The sequence below is a fragment of the Sorex araneus genome, chromosome 6 (assembly GCF_027595985.1).
Source record: "Sorex araneus isolate mSorAra2 chromosome 6, mSorAra2.pri, whole genome shotgun sequence".
Taxonomy (NCBI): Eukaryota; Metazoa; Chordata; class Mammalia; order Eulipotyphla; family Soricidae; genus Sorex; species Sorex araneus.
This window is the reverse complement of record NC_073307.1, coordinates 97,814,409-97,829,885: the sequence shown is the minus strand read 5'-3', so window position 1 is coordinate 97,829,885 and position 15,477 is coordinate 97,814,409.

Sequence of the window (15,477 nt, the reverse complement as noted above, 5' to 3'; positions counted from 1 at the left end):
AGGGGCGGGGAGGGGGAGGAGAAGGGGGAGGGGCAGGGAGGAAGGGCCAGGAGGGCGGGGCAGGTGCTCTCCACCCCGCCCTCGGCTCCTGAGCGCCTCTAACCATCAGGCTTCCCGTGGGACTCGCTCACCGCAGGTGGCACCAACTCCAGGCCCGGCCGCGTCCCGAGCGGACAGTTGTGGCCTTGTGGGGCACGGCTGAGGGTCCCTCCCCAGCCACTTTGCCCCAGGCCCCGGGTTCCCTGCAGGGCCACGAGAAATCCCAACGGCCCCTCGGACGCCAGGTCCTAACTGAGGACCAGATGAGGGGGTGCCGGATGCAGGGGGCTCCCGGAGCTTCAGAACAAGGAGGGCTGGGGTGGGCGTCAGTCCCTGGCACACCCTGGGGGGCCCCAACAAAGGAGGGGGCGGGGAGGGGTCCCCCCTTCACCCGGCTCACGGGACCCCCCAAATCGGTTTCCCACGCCAGGACCCGGCACCCCAAACCCCCTCCCCCATCTGCACCCAGATGGCGTCTCCGAGACAGGGGCGCCACGTGCGGCAGCCGGGGAGGGTGAGCCCGGGGCCTCCTGAGCCCCACACCGTGACCCAAACCTCGCCCTCGGGCCCGGGCGGGGCACAGCCGAGGGTGTCTGCCCAGCACAGGGCTGGCCCTTGATCAGTCCCTGAGGCTGGCCAGGGGTGGCCCCAAGACAGGACAAACTGAAACTAATTAAAGAATTTACAACATTGTATAACTGAGACTTAAACCTGAAACTTTTGTTATTTTCCACAAGGTGATTCAATAAAAAAATAAAATTAAAAAAAAAAAAGAATTTACAAAACCTGGTGCTGCCTTCATGGTGCTCAGGAGGCCGGGAGGGAGGAGGGGCAGTGCCCATCAGGGCCCCCGCCGCCTGCCCACGCGCCCCGAGGGGCCGGAGCACCGGCCGTGCCCAGCCAGGAGCCTCAGGAGGGCAGGGGCCCGGCCAAGCCTGGCCCGGACACGGAGCCTTCGGGCGGCCGTGCCCAGGGGAGGTTGAACAGGACGAGGGTTGGGGCTGGAGCGACAGCACAGTGGGTAGGGCGTTTGCCTGGCACGCGGCCAACCCGGGTTCGATTCCCAGCATCCCATAGGGTCCCCCGAGCACCGCCAGGAGTAATTCCTGAGTGCAGAGCCAGGAGTGACCCCTGAGCATCGCCGGGTGAGACCCAAAAAGCAAAAAATGTAAAATAAAAAAAATCAATAAACAGGCCGAGGGTTTCCGTGGCGCAGTGAGGGCACCCGGTGGCACGGCTGTTGTCCCGACTCACGCACGGCCTGAAGGACTTGCCGGGGGCTCTGGGAGAGGGGCTCCCCCGCAGTGCTCAGGACCCAGGGGTCACTACACTTTGTGCTCCAGCACTGCTCCCCATGTGCAGTGCTCAGGGGACCAGGCGGTGCTCGGGCCTGACCCCGGCCCCCCGCAAGCAAAGCCTCAGCCCTGCCGGGGGCACTGCCCGCAGGGACACCAGGCCAGGCCTGTCTGGGGCCCTTTGAGATCCCCTCAGACCTGAGGGTGTCGAGGGGCCCTTGCTAGGGTGGGACCGCGGCTGGCCTGCGTCAGGCGGTGGGACGCCTCATTCCACGCCGCGGCCACAGAGGCAGAGACCCCCTGGGTGTGCCCGGTGGACCCCTAAGGCTCTCACCATAAATGTCACAAATGCGCCATGCGGGTGACGCGCGTGCGGGGACAGGGGAAGGTCCATAGTTGCCGCCCGCTGGGCGCTTTGCCCCTGGATTTCCCTACCGGTCGGCTCGCCTGTTCCGTATTTGCATTCGCTTTGTTACTCTCCGGTTTCTTCCCTTCCCACGGGGAGCCCAGCACCTTCCTGTCACCCCTAGGTGCAGCTGAGATGCTGGCACCCCCCCCCCCGGAAGGGGGGAGGGTGAGGCAGGCCCGGGCTCGCCCGCCCTGGCCCGGAAGCTTCTCTCTCTCTCCCTCCCTCTCTCTCTTTTTCTCGCTCCCTCCTCTCTGTCTCTCTCCCTCTTTTCTCTTTTCTCTCTCTCCCTCTTCTCTCTCTCTCCTTCTCTCTCTTTCTCTCTCTCCCTCACTCTTCTCTCTTTCTCTCTCTCCCTCACTCTTCTCTCTCTCCCTTTTTCTCAGTCTCTCCTCTCTCTCCTCTGTCTCTCTCTCCTCTGTCTCTCTCCCTCTTTCTCTCCTCTCTCTCTCCCTCTCTCTCCTCTCTCTCTCTCTCTCCCTCTCTCTCCCTCTTTCTCTCCTCTCTCTCTCCCTCTCTCTCCTCTCTCTCCCTCCCTCTCTCCTTCTCTCTCTCTCTCTCTCTCTCTCTCTCTCTCTCTCTCCCTCCTTCTCTCTATCCCCCACCCTCTCTCTCATTTCCAGGTCATTTTCTCGTGATGTGTTTGCTCTCTGTGGATCCTCTTGATTGAACTGACTCCTGGGTGGTTTCGCCTGCAGAGACGGGCCCTTTGTCATCCACCGCTGAGTCCTTTCCTCTCCCCCATTATCCTCCCTCTGCTCTTAATGAAGAGAAATTTCTCTCGTTGTAATGGAGACTCCCTGGCGGGGAGGGGGGCGCCCTTGGGAGTCAGTCTCCGAGGCCCAGAGAATGCGGTGCGGCCCGGCAGGGGTGGGGGGGGGGCTGGTCCTGCGGGAGCCTCATCTGATTAGGGCCGCAGCTGCCTCCGGGGGCCGCGCAGGGCCAGGGGCTCCGCGCGAGCAGCTGACGGGAGTCTGGGGGGCCCGTCCCCTCCTTGCAGCTGAGGAGAAACGGACGGACCCCCGCCCCGGCCGCACAGACCAGGAGTCAGGACAGGCTCAAGCCCACCCGGGGCTGCTGGACTGTCCCAGCCTCGCCTCCGACGCGGGCCAGGCTCCAAGGGTCGGTGCGGGCTGAGGTGCCAGGGGCCTCCCGGGCCCCCCAGAGATGCTGGGGGCTGTGTGGTGTCTGGGGTCGACCCCGGGAGCTCACAAACGCGGCCGGAGCTCCCGCGCCTGAGCAAAAGCCCCTCTAATTGTTGTTATTATTCGGGGGTTGGGGGTTCGGGCCACTCCCAGCCTGGGGCTTGGGCATAGGGGACCCAGGGGGGGCCGGGCTCCCGCTCGGGGCTCTCGCCTGTGCTCCCCTGTGGGCCTCTCTCGGCCACTGTCTGCAGAAGGCCCCGAGGGAGTGTCCGATGGCCCCTGCGCGTCCTGCGGGGGGAACCTCGGGGTCAACCTTGGGGTCGCTCGCTCTTCTCCCCACTGTCTGGACTCTCCCCGGCTGCTGGCACAGCTGCTCACACGGCCCAGCCCTGCCTTCTCACCCCTGCCCCCAACTCACCCCTGCAGAGCCCCAGGGGGGGTGCCAGCCCCTCCCGGAGCCCCTTTCTCCCTGTGGCTCACCCTGCTGGCCCCAGGACTCTGGGCCCCCTCACCCCTGCTCCCAGTGATGTAGGCAGGTAGATAGGGAAAGGCCTTGGCAATGAAAATTGAGATTTAACAGAGTCTCTGGGGAGGAGACTCTTAAGACTTGCAGATTCAAGAAAACAAAAGACCCAGAGGAAACCATCAGCCAGCGGACCCTGAGGATAATGGACCCCTCCCCAGGAGGTTCCCCAAAGAAGGTCATCACCACTCCCAGCCTCCCTGGTAACCTTAGCAACGAACTTTTACCTGGAAAGAAGCCCCATGTGGGTGGGGGCAGGTTGAAGAAACCCTATAAAAGACACCTTGAACAAAGGAAGGGCCCGCATATGCTGCCTGAGCCCATGTGCTGCTTGTGCCCACGTGGCCGAGCACATGTGGTGCCCGAGCACATGTGTCGCCCGCATCTTCCCCCTTGAGATGTGTACTTTCATGCTTTTGTGTCCAGTGCGAGGATGTGTGTAGAGCTTCCTCCACCCTTGCAGAAGCCCGGGTTCTCTCTTGAGCGCGTTATTCTTACTACTTCTCTCTCCCACTTATCCTTCCTCCTTCCCTCAGAAACCTCTGAATAAAATCTATTTACTTCACTGCTTGTCTACTCCTGAAATTCTTTTCCGCGAGCGAGACAAGAACCCGGTAACCCTGGGTCCCGGGTGGTAGAGGCGGCTGGGGAGAAAGTGACCCTCTTTCTCCTCCCCGCTTCACGTAAGTCACCCGTGGGGCCCACCGACATCACCAGGGCTCTGTGCCCCCTCACCTCCTCTCCCTTTCAGAGCCGGGGACAGCCTGGCCACCAGATCCCCCTTCCCTGGGCCCGAGGCCCTGCCCCCGCAGCCCCCCCCACACGCCTGTGGGTGTCTGTACTTCCCTCCTCCAGCCCCTGCCTCTCCCCCCTGCAGGCTGGGGACAAGCCCCCTGCGGTCACCTGCAGGAAATGCAGATTCTGCAACAGTGACAGGGCTCGCTGTGGGGTCAACGAGTCACCCCGGATGCGAGTGCATTCTTAGCGCTTCCAGTTTGGGGGCAGCTGTCCTGGGCCCAGGCGCCGTTCAGGGAGACGGGAATGTGGTCAAGGGGCGGTGCGGGGGGTGCCGGGCTCGCCCTCTGAGCCCCCAACAGGGCCCTGCCACCAGGTGGCCGCAGAGGGTCCCGGCACTGGGCTGGGGCAGGAAGCGCCGCCCGTCTCGTCTCCAAGACCCTGAAGCCGGGGCGGCTGTCCATGGGCCGGAAGGTGCACGTCTGAAGGGCTGGAGCAATGGCACAGCGGGGAGGGCGTTTGCCTTGCACGCGGTGGTGGACGCGGGCTCGATTCCCAGCATCCCATATGGTCCCCTGGGCACCGCCAGGGGCAATTCCTGACCCCCCCCTCCAAAAACAAAAACAAAGATACAAGTCTGCGTCCCAGAGAGAAGCATCCAGCTGTGGCTGAGGGTAGCACAGCCGGGAGAGCGCTTGCCTGGCACACGGCCGACCCGGGCCCAATCCCCGGTGTTCATTAGGGTCCCCTGAGCACCGCCCGGAGTGATTCCTCAGTGCAGAGCCAGGAGTAAGTGCCCCCCCCAAAAAAAACCCCATATCCTCAGAGCCTGGAGCCGGCGTCTCCCTGGCTCTGCTGGCCCTCGGCCATCCTGACGAAAGTTCTGTGACAGAAAAGGGTTGGAAGCGGGGCAGGACCAAGCCCAAAGCCTTAGCACAGCTCGGCCTGCGGGCTCGGGTCCCTGTGCTGACCGCCACTGGCAGGCACCCGAGCACTGCAGAGCGAGGCCCAAACACAAACATTCTCTCTCTCTCTCTTTTTTTTTTTTTGCTTTTTGGGTCACACCCGGTGATGCACAGGGATTACTCCTGGCTCTGCACTCAGGAATTACTCCTAGCGATGCTCAGGGGACCCTATGGGATGCTGGGAATCGAACCCAGGTTGGCCGCGTGCAAGGCAAATGCCCTCCCCGCTGTGCTATGGCTCCAGCCCCCAAACACAAACATTCTCAAAAGAGCTGGAAGTGGGGTCTGCTGGAGCTCTCCGGGCATCTCCCCGTGCCCCCACCACCCAGCAGGCCCAGGATGGGCCCCGGGGAACCCCCGGAGACTCGGAAGCGGCAAGCCTTGTGAGCGGAGTGGACCGTCCACCCGAGCAGGCGTAGCTGACGCAGGCATGAGCCTTGCGTTTCACTGGAGAAAAGGGACATTGTGTCCGGGGTGGGATATGGAGCCGTCACAGACAAACGATCACTGAGCAGTCAGGGCCCCCCCCCCAAACACACAGCGGGGGAGACCCCAGGCTCACATCCTGGGCTGGGCTGGGGCGGGGGGAGGGGGGGACCGAGGCCTTCCGAGCCAGGTTGACCTTTGCAAGAGCTGGAATGCGGGGAATATGGTTTCTATGGCTCCCGCTGGAGAAGGCGCTGGAAGCTCCCACCCCCAGGAGAGGCTCCAACGCGGGGGGTGGGGGCAGCTCGACTCAGAACCCGCCGGGCGCTGCTCACTGTGCCATCCCGCTGGGAACCCTGGGGGTCCTCCCACCTCTGTCCTCAGAGTCAGGTTTTGTCTCCAGGGAGCTTGTCCCCCTGCGCACCCTCCCCCCTCACCCCTCCCCTGCCCCTTATTCTGGGTGTTTGGGGCCACACCCAGCAACGCTCAGGGCCTGCTCTGCACTCAGGGGTCACTCCTGGGGGGGTTCAAATGCGGTGCCAGGGATCGAACACAGGTCAGCTGGGTGCCAGCAAGGTCGCCTTTCTCTCTCTCTCTCTCTCTCTGGCCCTGCTCTGGTCTGTTTTAACAGGCACCAATATTTTTCGTGACAACACTGTTTTGTTTTGTTTTGTTTTTCTTTTTGGGTCACACCCGGTGATGCTCAGGGGTTCCTCCTGGCTCTGCACTCAGGAATCACCCCTGGCGGTGCTCAGGGGACGCTATGGGATGCTGGGAATTGAACCCGGGTCGGCTGCGTGCAAGGCAAACGCCCTCCCCGCTGTGCTATCGCTCCGGCCCCGACAACACTGTTTTGTAACAGCAAATCATAATCGTCGGAGTTTTAGGGGCCGAAATGACAGTGCAGGGGCCGAGGGCTCCCATAGTCAGCACCGCCAGCCGGGCGCAACGCCGGGACGGCACAGCCACGCGGGCTTTGGGCTTGGTGTTTGGGCCCCGCCTGGCGGGGCGCAGGGCTCACTCCTGCGGACCCCGGGGACCCTGTATGGTGCTAGGGATGGAACCGGGCCAACCTGGCCGAGGCGGGGGTGTCAGCACCTCCCGGGGGTCCCTCTGGCCACCCAAAGAGGGTTGAAAGGTGCCGGCAGTGGGGGCCCGGGGGTGGAGGCCAAGGCCTGCGAGGGCGCTGAGGGCAGGAGCAGGGCCGGTGAGGGCAGCCCCACCCACTCTGCCGCCCGCCCCACACCCAGGTGGCCTTCGCCACGTCCCGTCTGGTCTTTGGGCCAGGGGAGGTTGCCGGCAAATGTTCTGGGCGGCGGGGAGTCGCTCCACACCCTCCTGGAGGCTTGCTGCACCCCTGCAAGGTGAGACTCCTGAGTATGTCGTTAAGGCAAAAAGCAAGATCCGTCCAAACGGATGGTGTGCGTGAGAGAAACAGAGCATGTGAGAGAGAGACAGAGACACAGAGTGTAAGAGACAGAGACACAGAGATAGAGTGTGTGAGAGAGAGACAGAGACACAGAGACAGAGTGTGTGAGAGACAGAGACACGGAGACAGAGTGTGTGAGAGACAGAGACACAGAAACAGTGTGTGAGAGACAGAGACACAGAGACAGTGTGTGAGAGAGAGACAGAGACAGAGACAGAGTGTGTGAGAGAGAGACAGAGACACAGAGATAGAGTGTGTGAGAAAGACAGAGATGCAGAGACAAGAGAATATGTGTGTGAGAGAGACAGAGACAGTGTGTGCAAAAGAGACTGAGACAGAGTGCATGTGTGTGTGAGAGAGCGACAGAGAGAGTGTGTGAGAGACAGAGACACAGAGAGTGTGTGTGAGAGAGAATATGTGTGAGAGTGACAGAAAAAGACAGAGTTTGTGTGAGAGAAACAGAGAGTATATGTGTGAGAGACAGAAATAGGCACAGAGTGTGTGTGTGTGAGAGTGTGTGACAGTGTCAGAGAGTGTGAGAGAAAGAGACAGTGTGTGTGTGTGTGAGAGAAACAGACACAACAGAGATAGAGAGTGCATGTATGTGTGTGTCAGAAAGAGACTGTGTGAGGCAAAGAGACAGCGTCAGAGGCGGAGTATTTGTGTGTCCAGCAGCGGCTGGGTCCAGGATAAACTGTGTGAGAGAGAGCGCTCGCGCCTGTGTGAATGTGCGGGGCAGGTGTGTGTGAGCGTGTGGGGGGTGCGCTCACGTGTCCGAGACTGTCTCTAGATGCTTGCCTCTAGCAGGGTCCCCGGGGCGGCTCCCTGCGGCAGCCTCAGGCCCGGCGGCACCTTCCTCACCCCCTGCCCATGGCTGGGATTTGAAGCCAATTTTACTCTTGTTGAATCGCTACATAATCTGGGGCTGCGGAGCAATTTTTGTTGTTGTTGTTGTTGTTTTGGTGTGTTCAGGGAAGTCCTCAGGGCTCACTCCGGGCAGGGCTCGGGGGACCGTCTGGGGTGCTAGGGGTCGAACCCGCCGTGAGCAGGGCACGCGCCCTCCCCGCTGTACTATGGCGCTGGCCCCATCTTTTCCGGCGAGTTTCCCGTTCATGGAGCCGAGAGTCGGGCGAGCCTGTCTCGGTTCTGCCTCACCGGGGCCTCAAGGGGCTGCCACACCCTGGGACCGCCCGTGGCTTTGGTTGTTTTCTTGGGCTGTGACCTTGGAGCCGCAGGAAGGCTGTGCGGGGGGGGGGGGGGGGGGGGGGGCGCTTCCTGGTTCTGGCCCAGGTGGGGTCAGGCGTCTCAGATTCCTCCCCCCCCCACCCCGCCGCCCTGCAGACTGGAGGGGCCCAGGCCCCCCACCCCCAAACCCGGGTTCGGGCATGTTGACTCATGTGTTTAAGACACTCGACAAACCCCAGATGCAGGAGGGGCTCTCTGGGGAGGGGAAGCTACCCCGCCCCCTGCCCGTTCCCCTTCCAGAGCCTCTCTGGACCTACAGGAAGAAGGTTCTAGAATCACCAGGTGTGGCGCTGGGGGAGGGCACAGCAAGCTCAAACCACTGAGCTATCTGGCCTGGTTTGCCGAGTCCTGCTGGCTCGGGGCGGGGAGGGTTGCTCCTGCCAGGGGCCGTCTGGTGCTCCCAGGGTCCTTTGCGGGCACGCGGGCAGGTGGGCACGGGCGGCTGAGGAGGAGCATCTGTGTCCGTCCCACCCGCACGGGGTGGCCTCGTGATCCGGGGGCCTCATAAGACCCTCGGCCCGGCCGCCCTCCTCATTCCTCGTGCGGTTCCGAGCCGGCGGGTCTCATCCTCAGCCTGGAGGTCCCTGAAGGAACGGGGCGGGGTGGGGGGGTCTCCAGCAGAAACCAAGGTGGGACCTGGAGAGTCGCTCGGTCAGCAGCCTTTGGGGGCGGGAACTGGGCGGAGGCAGCCCCGGCCCCTCGGGAGAAGCCTGGGAGAAGAGACCCCCAAAGCCCCTTCCGAGGCTCCCCCCAAAGAATTCGAGTCCGCTGGGAAATTGGGAAAGGGTCATCTGGAGCCCGCTGGGCGCCTTGGACCCCCCAGGAGCCCCGTGGCAGGGCCCCTTCCTGGGCTTCGGGCTTCAGGGGAGCTCGGGTCCAGGTTCATGTCTGCCCTTTGGGCTGGGGGGGACACGAGCATCAGCCCTAACGCCCCGCAGTCCCGCCAGAGGAAGTTGAGGGGGCAGGAGGGCCACTTGAGCCGCCCTGCCTGAGGGTCCCCACTGCTCCCGGGGCCCTGCTCGCCTGTGGGTGCCGGCCCCCCTCTGCTCTGCCTTACAGGAGCGCATATTTCTCTTACAGGGGGGTGTGCTCTCAAGACGGGGCTATTTTTCTGGGAGGGGAAGGAGAAATATTTTCCTGCACTCAGGAACAAAGATGGGAGCCCTCGGGACACTTTCAAAAGGGCTCCCGCTCCCAGCCCAGGCATGCGGAAAGGGTGGGTCCCCTGGCATTGTGACTCTCAGCCAACCTCCACTGCCCCGCCGCGTCCCCCAGGGGCGGCCCCCACCCACTCGGCCAGTCCGGGGTGCTTCTGGCTTCTGCTCCCAGAAAACGGGGATTCTCGGGGTCCGGCTTGAGGATGTGCCTTGCGACCACCGTGCCCCAAGAAAGCGAGAAGAGACAAATTTGCAGTTTTGTTCCACTTTTTCCGTCACTAGAACAGGGCTGGTCCTGCCTAGCACCTTAGGAAATGGGGCAGAACCCCAGGGACTCCTCGGCCCCCCCCACTTTAAAAAAGAGGGGTCCTAGAGTGATAGTACAGTGAGCGAAGCTCTAACCTCTCACGACTGGCCTGGGCTGGATCCCTGAGCACTGCCAGATTAAAAAAAAACAAAAGGGGCCGGGGAGGGGGCTGGAGTGATAGCATAGTGGGTAGGGCGTTTGCCTTGCAAGCGGCCAGCTCGGGTTCGATTCCCAGCATCCCATATGGTCTACTGAGCACCGCCAGGGGTAATTCCTGAGTGCAGAGCTAGGAGTGACCCCTGTGCATCGCCAGGTGTGACCCAAAAAGCAAAAAAAAAAAAAAAAAAAAGGGGGGGGGGAGACCCTCCTATACAGAGAGCGTACAGGGGGATAAAGGTGCTTTTGCCTCGCACGCTGCAGAACCTGGGGTTCACTCCCCAGCACCGCCTATGGTCCCCAAGTACTGCCAGGTGTGTAAATCCGAATGAAACCAAAAACAACCCTCCTGGTTCCTTAATTAAGGACTCCTGGCCGGGGTGTGGGCCTGGCGGTGCTCTCGGGCTCTGCAGGTTCGGGCTGTTTCGAGAGAGAAGCCTGGAGGGCGGTTGCCCGTGTTCTTTCTCCAGAGACGGGGTGGGGGGACGGTCTCCACTGGGGACCACACTGAGGAAGCATCGGTCATGCTGAGCATCATGGGAAATTCCCTGCAGCTGCCGAGAAAGGAAACAAGCTCTGCCCTGGGAGAGGGTGTGAGGCCGGACGCCGGAGTCTCCTAACTGTCCAGATGGGGAGAGACAGGACCCGGCTGAGCTCAGAGACCCTCGTCCCCCAGAACCCCTGCTCTGCCCTCGGCTGCGGCTCACTCGTTCTGGCGAGTCCTGCGTCGAACAGGACCTTTCGTTTAAGGAGACCCCCAGGGGACAGTGCTGGATAGTGGGAAGGGCACCTGCCTTCACACGGTTGACACAGGTTCTGTGCCTGGTGCCCATGTCCCCTGAGCACTGCCAGGAGTAACCCCCCTGAAAAGGGGGGAATTCGGCCGAACATTAAGCCTTTTAGAAAAATTGAGTCACCACCGCCGCCCCCCCTGCCCCGAGCACAGCCTTGGAATTTGCATTTATTTTACTGATATATATATATGTATATATATATATATATATATATATATTGCTTTTTGGGTCACACCCGGCGATGCACAGGGGTTACTCCTAGCTCTGCACTCAGGAATTACTCCTGGCGGTGCTCAGGGGACCACATGGGATGCTGGGATTCGAACCCAGGTCGGCCGCGTGCAAGGCAAATGCCCTACCCGCTGTGCTATCACTCCAGCCCTTTACTGATATATTTAACTGGGGCCACCCCTGGCTCTGCCCACAGAGAACGGATGGGGCCAGGCGGACCAAGGCACTTGCTGGGTGTGGGGTTGACCCCTGTGTCCCCAGCAGCACCCCTGGGTGTGGCAGGAAAGAGTAAAAAGAACAAAGGGATGGATTGACAGTTAAAAAGGGCTAGATGGGAGAACATTCTAGAATCTACCGGCGTTAACCAGACACCCCCACACCTCCTTAAACTCCTCCAGCCTGCTGTAGGGGGCATCGTCCCCCACCTGAGCTGGCCCATTGTCTCTCTGCTGGCCTGGGGGCTCCGCTCTGGTAGCTGGACCCTCTGCGCCAAGCTGAAGTCACCAAATCCGAACATTTGACCTAAATTCTTGGCTGGGACATGACAGGGGACATTTGGCTCCTTAGTCGTTTGGATATTCTCTGTTGAACCCTTTTATTTTCAAATTTACAATTTTTTGGGGGGCCTACCGGTCTGCACTCAGGGATCACTCCTGGCAGTGCTCAGGGGGTGTCCGGGATCAAACCCAGGTCAGCCAGGATCAAGCTAGGCGCCCTACCCGCTGCGCTGGCCAAGATTCATCTTTCCTTTCTAGTTCCCTTAGTACAGTTATAATCGTGTTAATGGGTGCGTCTGGGCTACAAGGTCACCTCAAGGTTACGCCCAAGACCCCCCACATTCCCGTGTACCCCCTAATTGTCTTCACCCCCTGCTTGGTCGTCCAGGTTTGTGATCCCAGGCCCCCCAAACCCCCCGTCTCCCCGACAACGGAGGGTGCCCCCAGGCTGTGACCTTCCAAGGTGTCCGTGTGTCCCGGTGCCTGGAGATCTGTCCCCCAACCCCTGCTCCGGAGGGTTCCGGCCCCCGAGGCCTGAGGCCTAGAGTTCCACACGGACCCTTTTCTGATCCGCAGATCACACAACAAATGGCAGCGGGAGAAACAAAATACAGCAGGGCCGGAGTGAGCGCCCAGCAGGGAGGGTGGCATCTGCCTTGCACGTAGCCGGCCCGATTCCCGCAGCCCATGGGGTCCCCCAAGCCCCGCCAGGTGTGACCCCCAAAATCCCAAAATACTCACAGCTACCTGTCCCCAGTCACTCAGCAGTGACGGAGCCTTCTGGGCCCACGAGGAACTTGTTTTTCTCTTTGGAGTTTTGTTCCAGCCGCCCCCCCTCCCCCGACTCCCCAGAGCACTGTCTCCAATTAACCCTAATTACTGTGGCTTCCTCGCCCTAAGGCTGAGGTCACCAGGGCACAGGTGTCACGGAAGCCTTTGCACACTCACCTGCTCCTGTTCTGTTATTCTGGCTTCCCCGAACATTGGGACAACCCCCCGCCCCCCCACCCCCATGCAGTGCGGAGAGGCCCAGGGCATCTGGGCTGGACAGTTCAGTGCTCGGGGCCACCAGAGTCAGCCCTTCTGGCATTGGGGCTTTCACTGTCACTGTCATCCCATTGCTCATCGATTCGTTCGAGCGGGCACCAGTAATGTCTCTCATTGAGAGACTTATTGTTACTGTTTTTGGCATATCCAATACACACAGGTAGCTTGCCAGGCTCTGCCGAGCGGGCTCGATACTCTCGGTAGCTTGCCGGGCTCTCCGAGAGGGGCGGAGGAATCGAACTCGGGTCGGCCGCGTGAAAGGCGAACGCCCAACCGCTGTGCTATTGCTCCAGCCCACTGTGTTTATTTTTTGGGGGGGTAGCACTACCCCATGGTGCTCAGGGGTCGGTCACTTCTGGCTCTGCACTCAGGAATTACTCCTGGTGGTACCGGGGTGGGGGGGACTATACGGGATGCCAGGAATCGAACCCGGGTCAGCCACGTGCAAGGCAAATGCCCTCCCCGCTATGTTACCGCTCTGGCCCTTGAGATATATATATATATATATATATATATTTTTTTTTCTTCTTCTTCTTCTGAGGGGTGGGAGGAGCATATCCCATCACACCCGCGGTGCTCGGTGCTCAGTTACTCCTGGCTCAGCACTCAGGGGTCACTCCTGACGGCCTTGGGGGACTAGAGGGAGTGCTGGAGGCCAAGCCCGGGGCAGCCGCCGGCAAGGCAGCTCCCTCCCCCTGTGCTCGCTCTCCCCAACCTCGCACTGAATCTTTACCCACAAACCGTCTCTCCGGCCCCCAAGTGATCTGAGTGTGTGACTCAGCCAGCCATTCCCGATCCTTCTACTGGAATGCTCCAAGGACTCTGCTTTTCTCTTCGAAGGGAGGCCAGAGAGGACCGAGCCCAGGCAGTGGACGGCCTTGGGGCTGAGGGCCATTTGTTAGTCGGGAGGTGGCAGGGCCCTCGCCTGTGGGGCCCCCAGGCTCCCTCCCTGGTCCCACATGCTGCTGCCGGGACCAGGAGGAGGAAGCCCTGAGCCGAGAGCAGGGGGCTGGCCCGAGAGGAGGGCGCCGGGAGGGTTTCGGAGGCAGCGTTTGGTTTAGAGTCTGAGGTTTTGCTCCCCAAGGTCAATGCCTTTGCGACCGACCGAGTATTGCAAGGACTCGGTCACGGGCGGGTGGGGGTGACGCTTGCAGCAAGAATGTCCGCAGTGAGAGAGGGCTGACCTTTGGGAGGGGGCAGAAACGGGGAGCGGAGGCCAAGGGTTCCGGTTCCGAGACTGGCCGTGAAGGGGGAGAGAACCGGGGGTCTCTAGGTGCAGGGTCGCTTTGGCGTCTCTGTTTTCTGGTATCTTCTGGAGAGGGAGGGAGACACTTGGGGCCCTGTCCGGTGGAGCGTGGGGGTCGTCTCCGGAGCGTTCAGGAGCCCCGATGGTGTGGGGGATTGAGCCAGGCCAGCGCCGCCAACCAGCTTGGTCATCTCTCTTGGTCGTGCTCTCCCCAGCCCTTTCTGGGTCTTTCTGGGTCTTTCTCACGTGCAAATGTCGCAGGAAAGATCAGCAGATCCTGAGGTGGGAAAGCAGGTCCCGCTCGGCCAGCCACACTGCTGAGCTGGGGGGTGCAGGGTCAACAATGCCAGGTCCCAGGGGACATGCTGCAAGAGGTCACGAAATGCCAGTGGACGCCCAATGGTGGCCAGGCCACGCTGTGCAGATGGGTAAACTGAGACCAGAGGCCTTTCACACACAGACCTGACACCTCCACACGAGAAGGGGTTCCGTGGAGAGGCCGAAGCCGAGGTGTGTGTGGGGGGGAGGGGGTGTGGCCTCAACTCCCAGCACCCGAACTGGACGAACGTGGTGAGCTCCTCGGCCTCTGTTTCATCTCCTGAAATCAGGGGTTCAAACCAGAACCCCAAATCACAAGCCGCCAGAAGCGGCTTCCCTGACAGCCTTCAGAGACGACAGAAAGGTCTTGGTTCCAGCTCCCCCAAACACAGCCGGTTTGTCCTCACTCCGCTCTGTTTTGGGGCCACGTCCTGCGGGGCCCAGGAATCACTCCCGACAGTGCTCGAGGGAGCAGAGGGGACGCCGAAGATGGAACGGGGCCAGTGCCCCCCCGCAGCAGGTTGGGGAGAGCTCGGACCCTCTTCCTCGTGTCCCCCACCCCTGCAGCCCCTCTGAGCCCCTTTGCTACAAGGGGCAGCTGCTGGGAGTTTCGCCCTCAGACCCGCAGAACCCCCACCCGAGCTCTGGGACACTGATGTTTCACAGCTGCTTCCTCCGTGAGCCCTGCCAGGCCGAGGAGCTTTCTGGGGTCCCCGCCAGGGCGAGGAGCTTCCTTTTAGGAGACGCTTATGGGCATGGCGGGGAGGAAGGGCCGATGCCGGCAGGGATACGCATTATTACGGTCCTGTGATATTACTGATATTAGCCTGGTGAGAGAGCGGCCGCCTTGCCCTCGGGAAGCCGGGTCCCGCCCTCTGTGCCCGACTGCCAGGGGCAGGGGGGAAAGGCTGGAAGTTTGCTCACCCCGCGCAGTGGCCACTTACGCTGGCTGTGCCGGAGGCTGAAGAGTGGGTGGCCAGGAAGACCTGGAGCCAAGCATTTTTTTGGGGGGGGTCACACCTGGCGATGCACAGGGGTCACTCCTGGCTCTGCACTCAGGAATTACTCCTGGCAGTGCTCAGGGGGCCATATGGGATGCTGGGAATCGAACCCGGGTCGGCTGCATGCAAGGCAAACGTCCTCCCCACTGTGCTATCACTCCAGCCCCGAGCCAAGCATTTATTTGGGGGACACACCAGGTGGCGCTTGGGGGACTGTGTGGCACTGAGCCTTGGGTTTCCCGCAGGCAGGCGGGGCTTGTGTTGAGCTGAGCTGGGGGTGCGGGGAGGAGGGGAGGAGAGACAGGGTGCTCCCTGACAGCCTTCAGAGCCATGGGCCAGGACCAACGCGCTCAGCGCAGAGCTGGGAGCAGAGGGTTCTGCGCCTGGTGCAGGGGAGGGGAGGGACCACCAGGAGGGCGGGGGCTCAGGGGCAGCCCCCGCAGGCTGTTCAGAGTCCCCAGTCCCCTTGGCCATGTGTTTTGGACCCAGCTGGGGATGTGCAGCCCAGCTGATCA